The 16,811-nt window shown below is 42.7% G+C and overlaps 1 long non-coding RNA gene across 2 annotated transcripts; it reads left to right on the top strand.

Annotated features, from left to right (window-relative positions):
- The first annotated feature begins 8,258 nt into the window (after positions 1 to 8,258).
- Positions 8,259 to 11,808, top strand: LOC128238107 (uncharacterized). Of its 2 annotated transcripts, XR_008261631.1 has the most exons (4): positions 8,259 to 8,394; positions 8,854 to 9,001; positions 9,646 to 9,789; positions 10,203 to 11,808. It is a non-coding gene; the product is annotated as an uncharacterized LOC128238107 (long non-coding RNA). The 2 variants fall into 2 exon arrangements; XR_008261632.1 differs by lacking the exons at positions 8,259 to 8,394; positions 8,854 to 9,001 and adding an exon at positions 9,277 to 9,409.
- The last annotated feature ends 5,003 nt before the right edge of the window (positions 11,809 to 16,811 follow it).

The raw sequence follows: 16,811 nt of genomic DNA, 5'->3' as shown, positions 1-16,811 counted from the left end.
CATCAGTGTAGGCCTTGTAGTGTAGACACACACCAGTGTAGGCCTTGTAGTGTAGACACACACCAGTGTAGGCCTTGTAGTGTAGGCACATACCAGTGTAGGCCTTGTAGTGTAGACACATACCAGTGTAGGCCTTGTAGTTTAGACACACACTAGTGTAGGCCTTGTAGTGTAGACACACACCAGTGTAGGCCTTGTAGTGTAGACACATACCAGTGTAGGCCTTGTAGTGTAGACACACACTAGTGTAGGCCTTGTAGTTTAGACACATACCAGTGTAGGCCTTGTAGTTTAGACACATACCAGTGTAGGCCTTGTAGTTTAGACACATACCAGTGTAGGACTTGTAGTGTAGACACACACTAGTGTAGGCCTTGTAGTGTAGACACATACCAGTGTAGGCCTTGTAGTTTAGACACATACCAGTGTAGGCCTTGTAGTGTAGACACACACCAGTGTAGGCCTTGTAGTGTAGACACATACCAGTGTAGGCCTTGTAGTGTAGACACACACCAGTGTAGGCCTTGTAGTTTAGACACATACCAGTGTAGGCCTTGTAGTGTAGACACACATCAGTGTAGGCCTTGTAGTGTAGGCATACATCAGTGTAGGCCTTGTAGTTTAGACACATACCAGTGTAGGCCTTGTAGTTTAGACACATACCAGTGTAGGCCTTGTAGTTTAGACACATACCAGTGTAGGCCTTGTAGTTTAGACACATACCAGTGTAGGACTTGTAGTGTAGACACACACTAGTGTAGGCCTTGTAGTGTAGACACATACCAGTGTAGGCCTTGTAGTTTAGACACACACCAGTGTAGGCCTTGTAGTTTAGACACATACCAGTGTAGGCCTTGTAGTGTAGACACATACCAGTGTAGGCCTTGTAGTGTGGGCACATACCAGTGTAGGCCTTGTAGTGTAGACACATACCAGTGTAGGCCTTGTAGTGTAGACACACATCAGTGTAGGCCTTGTAGTTTAGACACATACCAGTGTAGGCCTTGTAGTTTAGACACATACCAGTGTAGGCCTTGTAGTTTAGACACATACCAGTGTAGGCCTTGTAGTTTAGACACATACCAGTGTAGGACTTGTAGTGTAGACACACACTAGTGTAGGCCTTGTAGTGTAGACACATACCAGTGTAGGCCTTGTAGTTTAGACACACACCAGTGTAGGCCTTGTAGTTTAGACACATACCAGTGTAGGCCTTGTAGTGTGGGCACATACCAGTGTAGGCCTTGTAGTTTAGACACACACCAGTGTAGGCCTTGTAGTTTAGACACACATCAGTGTAGGCCTTGTAGTGTGGGCACATACCAGTGTAGGCCTTGTAGTGTGGGCACATACCAGTGTAGGCCTTGTAGTGTAGACACACACCAGTGTAGGCCTTGTAGTTTAGACACATACCAGTGTAGGCCTTGTAGTGTGGGCACATACCAGTGTAGGCCTTGTAGTGTAGACACACACTAGTGTAGGCCTTGTAGTGTAGACACATACCAGTGTAGGCCTTGTAGTTTAGACACACACCAGTGTAGGCCTTGTAGTTTAGACACACATCAGTGTAGGCCTTGTAGTGTAGACACATACCAGTGTAGGCCTTGTAGTTTAGACACACACCAGTGTAGGCCTTGTAGTTTAGACACACATCAGTGTAGGCCTTGTAGTGTGGGCACATACCAGTGTAGGCCTTGTAGTGTAGACACATACCAGTGTAGGCCTTGTAGTGTAGACACACATCAGTGTAGGCCTTGTAGTGTAGACACACACTAGTGTAGGCCTTGTAGTTTAGACACACATCAGTGTAGGCCTTGTAGTGTGGGCACATACCAGTGTAGGCCTTGTAGTGTGGACACACACTAGTGTATGCCTTGTAGTGTATACACACACCAGTGTAGGCCTTGTAGTGTGGACACACACTAGTGTAAGCCTTGTAGTGTAGACACACACCAGTGTAGGCCTTGTAGTGTATACACACACCAGTGTAGGCCTTGTAGTGTAGGTACACACTAGTGTAGGCCTTGTAGTGTAGACACACATCAGTGTAGGCCTTGTAGTGTAGACACACACTAGTGTAGGACTTGTAGTGTAGACACATACCAGTGTAGGCCTTGTAGTGTAGGCACATACCAGTGTAGGCCTTGTAGTGTAGACACATACCAGTGTAGGCCTTGTAGTTTAGACACATACCAGTGTAGGCCTTGTAGTTTAGACACACACTAGTGTAGGCCTTGTAGTGTAGACACACACCAGTGTAGGCCTTGTAGTGTAGACACATACCAGTGTAGGCCTTGTAGTGTAGACACACACTAGTGTAGGCCTTGTAGTTTAGACACATACCAGTGTAGGCCTTGTAGTTTAGACACATACCAGTGTAGGCCTTGTAGTTTAGACACATACCAGTGTAGGACTTGTAGTGTAGACACACACTAGTGTAGGCCTTGTAGTGTAGACACATACCAGTGTAGGCCTTGTAGTTTAGACACACATCAGTGTAGGCCTTGTAGTGTGGGCACATACCAGTGTAGGCCTTGTAGTGTAGACACATACCAGTGTAGGCCTTGTAGTTTAGACACACACTAGTGTAGGCCTTGTAGTGTAGACACACACTAGTGTAGGCCTTGTAGTGTGGGCACATACCAGTGTAGGCCTTGTAGTGTAGACACACACTAGTGTAGGCCTTGTAGTGTGGGCACATACCAGTGTAGGCCTTGTAGTGTAGACACACATCAGTGTAGGCCTTGTAGTTTAGACACACACTAGTGTAGGCCTTGTAGTGTAGACACACACTAGTGTAGGCCTTGTAGTGTGGGCACATACCAGTGTAGGCCTTGTAGTGTAGACACACACTAGTGTAGGACTTGTAGTGTAGGCACATACCAGTGTAGGCCTTGTAGTGTAGACACATACCAGTGTAGGCCTTGTAGTTTAGACACACACCAGTGTAGGCCTTGTAGTGTAGACACACACTAGTGTAGGCCTTGTAGTATAGACACACACTAGTGTAGGCCTTGTAGTGTAGACACACACTAGTGTAGGCCTTGTAGTGTAGACACACATCAGTGTATGCTTTGTAGTGTATACACACACCAGTGTAGGCCTTGTAGTGTGGACACACACTAGTGTAGGTCTTGTAGTGTAGACACACACTAGTGTAGGCCTTGTTGTGAAGACACACACCAGTGTAGGCCTTGTAGTGTAGACACACACTAGTGTAGGTCTTGTAGTGTAGACACACACCAGTGTAGGCCTTGTAGTGTAGACACACACTAGTGTAGGACTTGTAGTGTAGACACACATCAGTGTTGGCCTTGTAGTGTAGACAGACATTAGTGTAGGCCTTGTAGTGTAGACACCCACCAGTGTAGGCCTTGTAGTGTAGACACACATCAGTGTAAGCCTTGTAATTTAGACACACACTAGTGTAGGCCTTGTAGTGTAGACACACACTAGTGTAGGAATATACCAGTGTAGGCGTTGAAGGGAAGACACACATCAGTGTAGGCTTTGTAGTGTAGACACACACTAGTGTAGGCCTTGTAGTGTAGACACACACTAGTATATGCACATACCAGTGAATGCCGTGTAGGCTTGACACACATCAGTGTAGGTCTTGTAGTGTAGACATACACTAGTGTAGGAACATACCAGTGTAGGCCTTGTAGAGTAGACACACACTAGTGTAGGCCGTATAGTGTAGATACATACCAGTGTAGGCCTTGTAGTGTAGACACACACTAGTGTAGGCACATACCAGTGTAGGCCTTGTAGTGTAGACACACACTAGTGTAGGCCTTGTAGTGTAGACACACACTAGTGTAGGCCTTGTAGTGTAGACACACACTAGTGTAGGCCTTGTAGTGTAGACACACATCAGTGTAGGCCTTGTAGTGTACACATACACTAGTGTAAGCCTTGTAGTGTAGACACACATCAGTGTAGGCCTTGTAGTGTAGACACACACTAGTGTAGGCCTTGTAGTGTAGACGCACACTAGTGTAGACCTTGTAGTGTAGACACACACTAGTGTAGGCCTTGTAGTGTAGACACACATCAGTGTAGGCCTTGTAGTGTACACATACACTAGTGTAAGCCTTGTAGTGTAGACACACATCAGTGTAGGCCTTGTAGTGTAGACACACACTAGTGTAAGCCTTGTAGTGTAGACACACACTAGTGTAGGCCTTGTAGTGTAGACACCCACCAGTGTAGGCCTTGTAGTGTAGACACACATCAGTGTAAGCCTTGTAATTTAGACACACACTAGTGTAGGCCTTGTAGTGTAGACACACACTAGTGTAGGAATATACCAGTGTAGGCGTTGAAGGGAAGACACACATCAGTGTAGGCTTTGTAGTGTAGACACACACTAGTGTAGGCCTTGTAGTGTAGACACACACTAGTATATGCACATACCAGTGAATGCCGTGTAGGCTTGACACACATCAGTGTAGGTCTTGTAGTGTAGACATACACTAGTGTAGGAACATACCAGTGTAGGCCTTGTAGAGTAGACACACACTAGTGTAGGCCGTATAGTGTAGATACATACCAGTGTAGGCCTTGTAGTGTAGACACACACTAGTGTAGGCACATACCAGTGTAGGCCTTGTAGTGTAGACACACACTAGTGTAGGCACATACCAGTGTAGGCCTTGTAGTGTAGACACACACTAGTGTAGGCACACACCAGTGTAGGCCTTGTAGTGTAGACACACACTAGTGTAGGCACACACCAGTGTAGGCCTTGTAGTGTAGACACACACTAGTGTAGGCACATACCAGTGTAGGCCTTGTAGTGTAGACACACACTAGTGTAGGCACATACCAGTGTAGGCCTTGTAGTGTAGACACACACTAGTGTAGGCACACACCAGTGTAGGCCTTGTAGTGTAGACACACACTAGTGTAGGCACATACCAGTGTAGGCCTTGTAGTGTAGGCACACACCAGTGTAGGCCTTGTAGTGTAGACACACACTAGTGTAGGCCTTGTAGTTTAGACACACACCAGTGTAGGCCTTGTAGTGTAGACACACACTAGTGTAGGCCTTGTAGTGTAGACACATACCAGTGTAGGCCTTGTAGTGTAGGCACATACCAGTGTAGGCCTTGTAGTGTAGACACACACTAGTGTAGGCCTTGTAGTGTAGACACACATCAGTGTAGGCCTTGTAGTGTAGACACACACTAGTGTAGGCCTTGTAGTGTAGGCACATACCAGTGTAGGCCTTGTAGTGTAGGCACATACCAGTGTAGGCCTTGTAGTGTAGGCACACACCAGTGTAGGCCTTGTAGTGTAGGCACATACCAGTGTAGGCCTTGTAGTGTAGGCACATACCAGTGTAGGCCTTGTAGTGTAGGCACATACCAGTGTAGGCCTTGTAGTGTAGACACACATCAGTGTAGGCCTTGTAGTGTAGACACACACTAGTGTAGGCCTTGTAGTGTAGACACACACTAGTGTAGGCCTTGTAGTGTAGACACACACTAGTGTAGGCCTTGTAGTTTAGACACACACCAGTGTAGGCCTTGTAGTGTAGACACACACTAGTGTAGGCCTTGTAGTGTAGACACACACTAGTGTAGGCCTTGTAGTGTAGACACACACTAGTGTAGGCCTTGTAGTGTAGGCACATACCAGTGTAGGCCTTGTAGTGTAGGCACATACCAGTGTAGGCCTTGTAGTGTAGGCACATACCAGTGTAGGCCTTGTAGTGTAGACACACACTAGTGTAGGCCTTGTAGTGTAGACACACACTAGTGTAGGCCTTGTAGTGTAGACACACACCAGTGTAGGCCTTGTAGTGTAGGCACATACCAGTGTAGGCCTTGTAGTGTAGGCACATACCAGTGTAGGCCTTGTAGTGTAGGCACACACCAGTGTAGGCCTTGTAGTGTAGACATTTACCAGTGTAGGCCTTGTAGTGTAGACACACATCAGTGTAGGCCTTGTAGTGTAGACACACATACCAGTGTAGGCCTTGTAGTGTGGGCACACACCAGTGTAGGCCTTGTAGTGTAGGCACACACCAGTGTAGGCCTTGTAGTGTAGACACACACTAGTGTAGGCCTTGTAGTTTAGACACACACCAGTGTAGGCACATACCAGTGTAGGCCTTGTAGTGTAGACACATACCAGTGTAGGCCTTGTAGTGTAGACACATACCAGTGTAGGCCTTGTAGTGTAGACACACACTAGTGTAGGCCTTGTAGTTTAGACACACACCAGTGTAGGCCTTGTAGTGTAGACACACACTAGTGTAGGCCTTGTAGTGTAGACACACATCAGTGTAGGCCTTGTAGTGTACACATACACTAGTGTAGGACTTGTAGTGTAGGTACACACTAGTGTAGGCCTTGTAGTGTAGACAGACATCAGTGTAGGCCTTGTAGTGTAGGCACATACCAGTGTAGGCCTTGTAGTGTAGACACACATCAGTGTAGGCCTTGTAGTGTAGGCACACACTAGTGTAGGCCTTGTAGTGTAGGCACATACCAGTGTAGGCCTTGTAGTGTAGACACACACTAGTGTAGGCCTTGTAGTGTAGACACACATCAGTGTAGGCCTTGTAGTGTAGACACACACTAGTGTAGGCCTTGTAGTGTAGACACACACTAGTGTAGGCCTTGTAGTGTAGACACACATCAGTGTAGGCCTTGTAGTGTAGACACACATCAGTGTAGGCCTTGTAGTGTAGGCACATACCAGTGTAGGCCTTGTAGTGTAGGCACACACCAGTGTAGGCCTTGTAGTGTAGACACACACTAGTGTAGGCCTTGTAGTTTAGACACACACCAGTGTAGGCCTTGTAGTGTAGACACACACTAGTGTAGGCCTTGTAGTGTAGACACACACTAGTGTAGGCCTTGTAGTGTAGACACACATCAGTGTAGGCCTTGTAGTGTAGACACACATCAGTGTAGGCCTTGTAGTGTAGGCACATACCAGTGTAGGCCTTGTAGTGTAGACACACATCAGTGTAAGCCTTGTAGTGTAGGCACACACCAGTGTAGGCCTTGTAGTGTAGGCACACACCAGTGTAGGCCTTGTAGTGTAGACACACATCAGTGTAGGCCTTGTAGTGTATACACACACCAGTGTAGGCCTTGTAGTGTACACATACACTAGTGTAAGCCTTGTAGTGTAGACACACATCAGTGTAGGCCTTGTAGTGTAGACACACACTAGTGTAGGCCTTGTAGTTTAGACACACACCAGTGTAGGCCTTGTAGTGTAGACGCACACTAGTGTAGACCTTGTAGTGTAGACACACACTAGTGTAGGCCTTGTAGTGTAGACACACATCAGTGTAGGCCTTGTAGTGTACACATACACTAGTGTAGGACTTGTAGTGTAGACACACATCAGTGTAAGCCTTGTAGTGTAGACACACATCAGTGTAGGCCTTGTAGTGTAGACATACACTAGTGTAAGCCTTGTAGTGTAGACACACATCAGTGTAGGCCTTGTAGTGTAGACACACACTAGTGTAGGCCTTGTAGTGTAGACACACACTAGTGTAGGCCCTGTAGTATAGACACACACTAGTGTAGGCCTTGTAGAGTAGACACACACTAGTGTAGGCCTCGTAGTGTAGACACACACTAGTGTAGGCCTTGTAGTGTAGACACACACTAGTGTAGGCCTTGTAGTGTAGACACACACTAGTGTAGGCCTTGTAGTGTAGACACACACTAGTGTAGGCCCTGTAGTATAGACACACACTAGTGTAGGCCTTGTAGAGTAGACACACACTAGTGTAGGCCTCGTAGTGTAGATACATACCAGTGTAGGTCTTGTAGTGTAGACACACACTAGTGTAGGCCTTTTAGGGTAGACACAAACTAGTAGAATTGTAGGGTATAAACTAAACCAGTGTATGCCTTGTATGTAGACATACAGAAGTGGTGGCACAGTAGCGTATGTACCAGTTGCATTAGTTTGGAACTGTCCAATCAAATATTATTCTTTCATACAGGATAGTTTGACACATACGATTATGTCACACGTAGGTGTTGTGAACTTCTCGTACCCACTTTTTTCACCACCTGTTAGTACCAACGAAATTTTTACTTCTCTTTATCGTTCGTTTATTGATTTCAGCTACCAGCCGCCGTATTTTTTAGTGAATATCAGTTCGAAAGTGTATCCTTAATCAAAAGGTACACCTTTATCTAATTTACTGAAAGTTGAGTCTGAATGAACCCACGCGTACTTATCTAGCCCAACTGCATTGATATCCCCGATAATGACATCATTCACGCAATTTATTATTTATATTTACGCAAATAGGTCATTATTTCTTTCATGAATTGATAAAAAAGACGTATTATATCACACAGAGTTTGGTTTACTGCTTTGGAGGATGCTTCTGTCGAGTTTTGACAGGTAAATATCATTGCAGTTGTATAAATTTAATATTAAGCTTTGTAATGTTTAAATGATGTATAAAAAGCCTAAAGTATTCGTAAATTGTCATAAACCCGGAAGTAAACTAATGGCTTGAACTGGCGATTTTTTTTTAATTTCCATACAACATTGTCCATAATTGGAATGAATTTTCTGTAATTATATAAATTTCTCATCATATCGAGTTATTTTATTTTGTAGTCATGGGAGTACAGTGTTCCCGATGGACTTGTCAACGACACTCATGACATTTTGATAAGGATTTGTGTAACTTATGAATGATCTTCATTTACTAGAATCACTCAACCTGACCATGACAACACTGTAGATAATTGTGATATGTTTATGAGTTTTGATAACAACACTGATGAATTGACAACAGTTCACAGTGCACTACATAACTTTATTTATATGCATCATATTGCTATCTTATTTCAGGACATTATCCACGTTCCCTGCCCGACTCCCACCATTACAGTTGGGACATTGCCCTGCAAGGCTTCTTCATCCATCATGCCAACCAGACTGGTCCAATTTGACAGAAATGCGGTGTCATCGTAGTTCGGAGTATGTGCATAGCACTCAGGTGTACATTTCAGTTATTTATAACTTAAGTTCACAAATTAATAAACGGTTATTAATAAACCGTTGTTAATTGACAGTTTTTTTTTCAAAGCAAGGGGAATATTTGTAGTTGCCCACATGACAATCTTATGATACGTAATCAGAAGACATATTGTGTAATACAGAATAATTTACTGGTTTCCATATTTTATTTTGAAATCATGCAATATTTCAGATAAACAAAAAGCATGTATGAAATAAAATAGGGTTTATTACTACTGCGTTTTGATTGGGGAGGTTATATTCAACTCAAGTGGATTTTTGCAGATTCGGTTCAAAATCTGCAAGAATCCACCAGAGTCACAAACAACATTCAAGATCAAAATGCAGGACTAATAACGCTTTTATTATATAAATATATTTTATGCAGGTTAGATCACTTAAAAGCCACATGTTTTTATAATAAATGGCATTTTAACGACGCACTATTTGGTTTTATGATGTCATTTTAACACTGCGCAACGATACTTGTTATGAGGTGCATCACAAGAGTGGAATATGGCCGTATTTTACTGGAATGGAATGCTGACTACCATATTTTGCTACATGTAAATGTGTATGGATTTATGATGGGTATGTAATAAAGATGTGTATCAAATGTTGCAGGACAACAAGCAGTTTATTTGTTTGATGAGACTGAATTGCCGAGGAAGGGAGCAGACACTGTTGTGAGAATGATGTTCACTACTTCAAATATCATGGTCTGGAGAAGGAAAGCCGAAATTGGCAGTTTGGTCCATGAAAAAGCAGGTAGATAATAAAATGTTCACATTAATCCCTATAGTAGAGTACTTTAAAATTGAAAATACTTACATAACAGAATTGAGCCTTAGATTTTCAAGAGTTAGCCTTTTTGTTGTTGTCAGTTACATGTAAAAAAATAACCTTGGCCATAACTCAATAACTGTTAACATTGATAAAATACAACTTTGCATACATGTTGCCAGAGGAAATATGCATATGTGAACATTGATAAGTATGTAATTTCTATATCACATTTCAATTTCTAACAATGTTAAAAAATAAACGCTGTTTTAAATAGTCAGGTAACTCCTCACATTGTCAAAACACTTGCATGATATCTTGATCTTTATATTAGCTTGTGTTGTGTGTGTCAAAATATGACTGAACAAAACATGACTTTTATTAATCCATACTTTCAGCATACAGTCCTGGCTTTGTCATACTTTCAGCATACAGTCTTGGCTTTGTGCAAACACAGATATGGTCTTGTTTACCTTGATAAAAACCACAGCAGTTGTTTAACCTGAACTCCTTCCAAAATCTGCATCAAGGGGATGGATCTTGAATGGCAGTGGTATTCAAATGACAAGATCAGAGAATACAGCAGATTTGGCATTGATAAAGACAGTGTGCCCTAGAAAGTCTCAACCAAAGCATTGAACAAACTGTATAACCTATGTTTATTTACAATGTACTATGTACACGTCATAATAAATATTTCTGTCTGTCTGTCAGTCCTGTTAATTAACTTTTTAGAGCTGTTTGTTTGGACTAGTGTTTGCCATTCAGAAATAAGTAATAACATTATTTCACAGTCTAAGAAAACTGTAGGTATTAAAAACTGATATTTTAAATAATTTAACTGTAACTATTGAAACAAACCTCTTAGGGGTTTAGCCAGGTTTAAGAAAGACAGGGAGCCACAGAAAAGAGACTGGTTTCCATGTGTCAAGAGGGCACCCTTTATTGTGTAGAATTTTAACATTTTGAATGTGACAGAAAATGTTAGGTTACTTAGTATATGTTTAATTGAAGAACTATTAGGTTTCAATTATGTAAAACCTGTGTGTATTTATAATCATGTTAATATAAAGTTATTATCAAACCTAAATTGATATTTGACCGTCTTAAGCTTTTTATTCTATGAAGGCAGGAGCTTGCCAATCTTGCTCTTCATGATGGGTGCTTCCAAAAAAGAACAGGGTGCAGCAACCTTCCATAACTCTTTAGCTAATACCCTTATATATAATTTTTCATCAAGTTAAGTAACATTGACTATTAACAAATGGTGAAGTGATAACAAATGATGAAGTGATAATTTTCTTGTGCTTATATCATCAATTTTTATTGCCATCAGGTTATCTTCTAGAATTGATTTTACATGTAATGTATTGAAAATAGATACTTGTGGTTGCCATGGTTACAACTTGTTTCTTAATGTTATTATATTTATTATATATATAAATATTATATTGCATTAAATTAACTTATATTGTTTTAAGAAATATAATTCCACAACATGTACAGAGACAATAAATACACTAGTTTGTATTTTTGTCGCCATGGCAACATTTCTGTATATATTTGTTACATTTATTGTTGTTGTTTTTTAACAAGATTTTTCCATTGGTGAAATTATATTGTGTATAATGAGCATAGCTACAAAATGCATAGATACATGACAATACCTATTTATTGATGTACATTTTCTGAATATTTCGATAATAGAAGAGGTTTTGGACACTTATTCCCCTTGGTCTTAAATCACCGTAACAACGAAAGTTTTTATCATTCTGACTCTTTTTTTAAATATATTGTAAAGTGACTGCCCATACTTAGGCAATTTAAGTACTTTATAAGAGATGCATGTGTGATCCCTTCATGTTATATATTAAATTGCATTTTATTGTGGTTGTCATGGTAACATTTTGATTGCCATTCAAAACTTTTATCATGATTTTACAAGAATTTTGTCACCAGTTCAATAATATGTTATTTTATGTATGAAATATAACTACAAATTATATAAAGACATGAAGAAACAGGTTTTGTTTTATTTCTATATCTAAAAAAATATGACACTTTTTGACACTTTCATGGAACAATTTATCGACCCCTGTGCTTCTTTAAATCGTCATAACAATAAAAGTACGCAAGATTTTGACCTCAAATTTTCGCCAAAATGTTTCTTATGATGTACTCTATAAATAAGTACCAAAAACTGCAAATGTCATTTTTGCACCTTTGTACCCCTTTTTACAGGCATCGACACATATTAGTATGCGATGTTTCGCAATCCGAACATATACATAGATGTTGCGTTCATCGTAATATATTCGCAATCGCAAAAAAGCAGTTCAATTAAGTTATAGAAGTTGAGGAGTAAATATAACAATACGAACACATTTACGTCGTGTCTGACCAAAATCAAACGTTGATATGACGTCGGATCTCTATCTCTAGCACACTGGATAGGCATTTCCGGTGTAATTCCGTCACCAATTCCCCCGACATATAGGATGTTAGGACGAATGGGCATCGATTGCCTTCCTGCCAAGCTCCCGACATATAGGATATTAGGACGAATGGGCACCGATTGCCTTCCTGCCATGCTCCCGACATATAGGATGTTAGGATGAATGGGCATCGATTGCCTTGCTGCCATGCTCCCGACATATAGGATGTTAGGATGAATGGGCATCGATTGCCTTCCTGCCATGCTCCCGACATATAGGATGTTAGGATGAATGGGCACCGATTGCCTTGCTGCCATGCTCCCGACATATAGGATATTAGGATGATTGGGCACCGATTGCCTTGCTGCCATGCTCCCGACATATAGGATATTAGGACGAATGGGCACCGATTGCCTTGCTGCCATGCTCCCGACATATAAGATATTAGGATGATTGGGCACCGATTGCCTTGCTGCCATGCTCCCGACATATAGGATGTTAGGATGATTGGGCACCGATTGCCTTTCTGCCATGCTCCCGACATATAGGATATTAGGATGATTGGGCACCGATTGCCTTGCTGCCATGCTCCCGACATTCAGGATATTAGAATGATTGGGCACCGATTGCCTTGCTGCCATGCTCCCGATATATAGGATATTAGGATGAATGGGCACCGATTGCCTTCCTGCCATACTCCCGACATTTAGGATATTAGGATGATTGGGCACCGATTACCTTGCTGCCATGCTCCCGACATATAGGATATTAGGATGATTGGGCACCGATTGCCTTGCTGCCATGCTCCCGACATATAGGATGTTAGGATGATTGAGCACCGATTGCCTTGCTGCCATTTCCCCAACATATAAGATATAATGATGAATGACCAATTGCCTTCCTGTCATGCGCCCAACATATAGGATGTTAGGATGAATGGACACCGGTTGCCTTTCTGCCATGCCCCTGACATATAGGATATTAGGATGAATGGGCATTAATTGCCTTCCTGCTATATGCCCAACATATAGGATATCAGGATGAATGGGCATTAATTGCCCTCCTGCCATGCGCCCGACAAATAGGATAAGAGGATGAATGGGCACCGATTGCCTTCCTGCCAAGCCCCCAACATACAGGATATTAGGATGAATGGGGACCGATTGCCTTTCTCCCGTCCCCCTAACATATAATATTAGGATGAATGGGCACCGATTGCCTTCCTGCCATATACCCGACATATAGAATATTAGGATGAATGTGCACCGATTGCCTTCCTGCCATGCCCCCGACATATAAGATATTATGATGAATGGGCACCAATTGCTTTCCTGTCATGCGCTCAACATATAGGATGTTAGGATGAATTGGGCACCGATTGCCTTTCTGTCATGCGCCCAACATATAGGATGTTAGGATGAATTAGGCACCGATTGCCTTCCTGTCATGCGCCCAACATATAGGATGTTAGGATGAATGGGCACCGATTGCCTTCCTGTCATGCGCCCAACATATAGAATGTTAGGATGAATGGGCACCGATTGCCTTCCTGTCATGCGCCCAACATATAGGATGTTAGGATGAATTGGGCACCGATTGCCTTTCTGCCATTTCCCCAACATATAAGATATAATAATGAATGACAATTGCCTTCCTGTCATGCGCCCAACATATAGGATGTTAGGATGAATGGGCACCGGTTGCCTTTCTGCCATGCCCCTGACATATAGGATATTAGGATGAATGGGCATCAATTCCCTTCCTGCAATGGGCCCAACATATAAGGTATTAGGATGAATGGGCATTAATTGCCTTCCTGCTATGGACCCAACATATAGGATATTAGGATGAATGGGGACCGATTGCCTTCCTGCCATCCTCCCGACTTATAGGATATTAGGATGAATGAGCACCTATTGCCTTCCTGTCGTCCTCCCGACATATAGAATATTAGGATGAATGGGGACCGATTGCCTTTCTGCCCTGCCCTTGACATATAGGATATTAGGATGAATGGGCACGGATAACCTTCTTGCCATTCCCCTAACATATAAGATATTATGATGAATGAGCACCTATTGCCTTCCTGCCATCCTCCTTACATATAGAACATTAGGATGAATGGGGACCAATTGCCTTCCTGCCCTGCCCCTGACATATAGGATATTAGGATAAAAGGTACGGATAGCCTTCTTGCCATTCCCCTAACATATAGGATATCAGGATGAATGGGTATTAATTGCCCTCCTGCCATGCGCCCGACAAATAGGATAAGAGGATGAATGGGCACAAATTGCCTTCCTACCTAGCCCCCAACATACAGGATATTAGGATGAATGGGGACCGCTTGCCTTTCTGCCATCCCCCTAACATATAATATTAAGATGAATGGGCGCCGATTGCCTTCCTGCCATATTCCCGACGTATAGAATATTAGGATGAATGGGTACCGATTGCCTTCCTGTCATGTTCCCGACATATAGGACATTAGGATGAATGAGGCACCGATTGCCTTCCTGCCATGCGCTCAACATATAGGATATTATGATGAATGGGGACTTATTGCCTTCCTGCCATGCTCCCGACAGATAGGATATAAGGATGAATGAGGCACCGATTGCCTTCCAGCCATGCGCTCAACATATAGGATATTAGGATGAATGGGTACTGCTGCGACGACGTATAGAATTTTAGGATGAATGGGCACCGATTGCGCCGACATATATAATTTAGGATGAATGGGCACTAATTGCCTTCCTGCCATGCGCCAAACATATATGATATTAGGATGAATGGGTACTATTATCCCGTTATACTATTTTGTTTGGTTGGTTCATTGTCATGCAAACGCCGACTGAGCGCAATGATCGCCTTAGCGGCACCGTACACTCATTATAAGGGCGCAGTAAGAAAAATAAAACTCCTTATAAGCGCCGTATAAGCGCGATAGAGACGCAGTGTTTTCTCAGAGAACGCCATACGATCGCCGGGATAAACATTGCGTTCGCACTGCGACCTCTGTGTGCGCCCACGGCGATCCTGTGGCGTTGAAGGAGACCTAACTGTGCTGCTACGGCGACCTCACGGCGATCCCACTGCGCTCTTATGAGAACGCCGAGCGAAAGCGTTTGTTTGGGCCATGCTCTAGGTGCGCGCCGTCGCTCGACGTTCTATGTGGTCCCACCGCGTTAACAAGCGACGCTTGTGTTGTCACAGAGATGCTTGCGATTCCACTGCGCGCATATCGGCACTCTTGATTTTTCTTGGACGCCGTGGGGTTAAAGGTAAGTTTTGATGCCCCTAGACTTTCGGACAAGAAGGTAACCTTTGGATCATCGGATGTTCGTTTTTCATGATCGAGTTTCAAAGTAATAAAGGTCGTTGGTGCCTGGTATAATATAAGTTATATTTTAAGTTATCTTCAACAAAAAAACACTATATTCAGAGGCCTTTACTCGTCGTTTTTTGTGAGTATATTGGCCTGTCACACACTACCGATGTACCTCGGCGGTTATTAACCGGAGCACACAATTAACAACGGCGAAAAAATCGGGGGAGCTCCGTCGAGACGGCACTTTTAAAAAATTCACAATACTTCGTAGAGGAACCGATGTACTGCCGGCGTAAGATCAGATGTGCTACCGAAGCACCGTCGTTGTTAGAACTACCGATACGCCAGTGCTGACCGAAGCTATATTGCGATGTGATACCGTTGCGCTGCCGTTGTTCTACCGATGTGTACGCACGGTAATCGTATGGTAGAGCTTTGGTAAACGTGGAGAGCCGCCGATCCATTACGGGGCTCTACCGGAGCTCTAATGTCATTAACGAAGCCATGCCGGAGCAATCGGCATAATACTGCCGTTGTAGTACCGTTGCTCGCTCCGGCAGCGTAACGGCATTTTTAGCATGTTCAAAAGTTTAAACCGTCGACTCGTATGCAGTGACTTTTTTCGCCGATTATCTGACGATGTACTACCGTTCATAATTAGCGAGGTGATACAGTACCGCTGCGCTGCCGTTTTGGTTCACTGGCACCGGATTTTCAAACTCAAATTATTTAAAAAACGGCATTGTAATTTTTAGTTTGGAATTATAAGATTTTTTATTGATTTTTTGAAAATTATTTTGAATTTGAAAATCCGGTGCCAGTGAACCGATACCCCAAAATCGCTGAGAACATGTTTTCAATCGTCTACTAAAAAAGGTGCGACAGGCATTTGAAGGGACACTCTCATGTAACAGGCTTTTAAAAGCCTTTGATAATATACAGTTGTCTATTACATGGTAATGTATGGTAGCATTTCGTTCCTTTTCAATTAAGATTTAAAGAACAATTTGAACAACCTTGAACAGTAAAAAAAATCCTAGTCAGTTTTTCCTTCTTGGAGCCTCAGTGTTAATCCATTGTCGAACTTAAGGCGGTCGTGACTTGTAAAACGTTTAAACAGATCAATAGTTATTACAACTTATCGTTTTACCTCCCCTTCGTGTTAAAAATAGAAGCACTAACGTCAGTACATCTATTTTTAGTGATCGCCTTGGGTTATGTTTCATTGGAGAAATTCGTCA

This window comes from Mya arenaria, chromosome 1, assembly GCF_026914265.1.
Source record: "Mya arenaria isolate MELC-2E11 chromosome 1, ASM2691426v1".
Classification (NCBI taxonomy): domain Eukaryota; kingdom Metazoa; phylum Mollusca; class Bivalvia; order Myida; family Myidae; genus Mya; species Mya arenaria.
The sequence above is the reverse complement of the archived record's forward strand: the minus strand, read 5'-3'. Positions and strand labels throughout refer to the sequence as shown.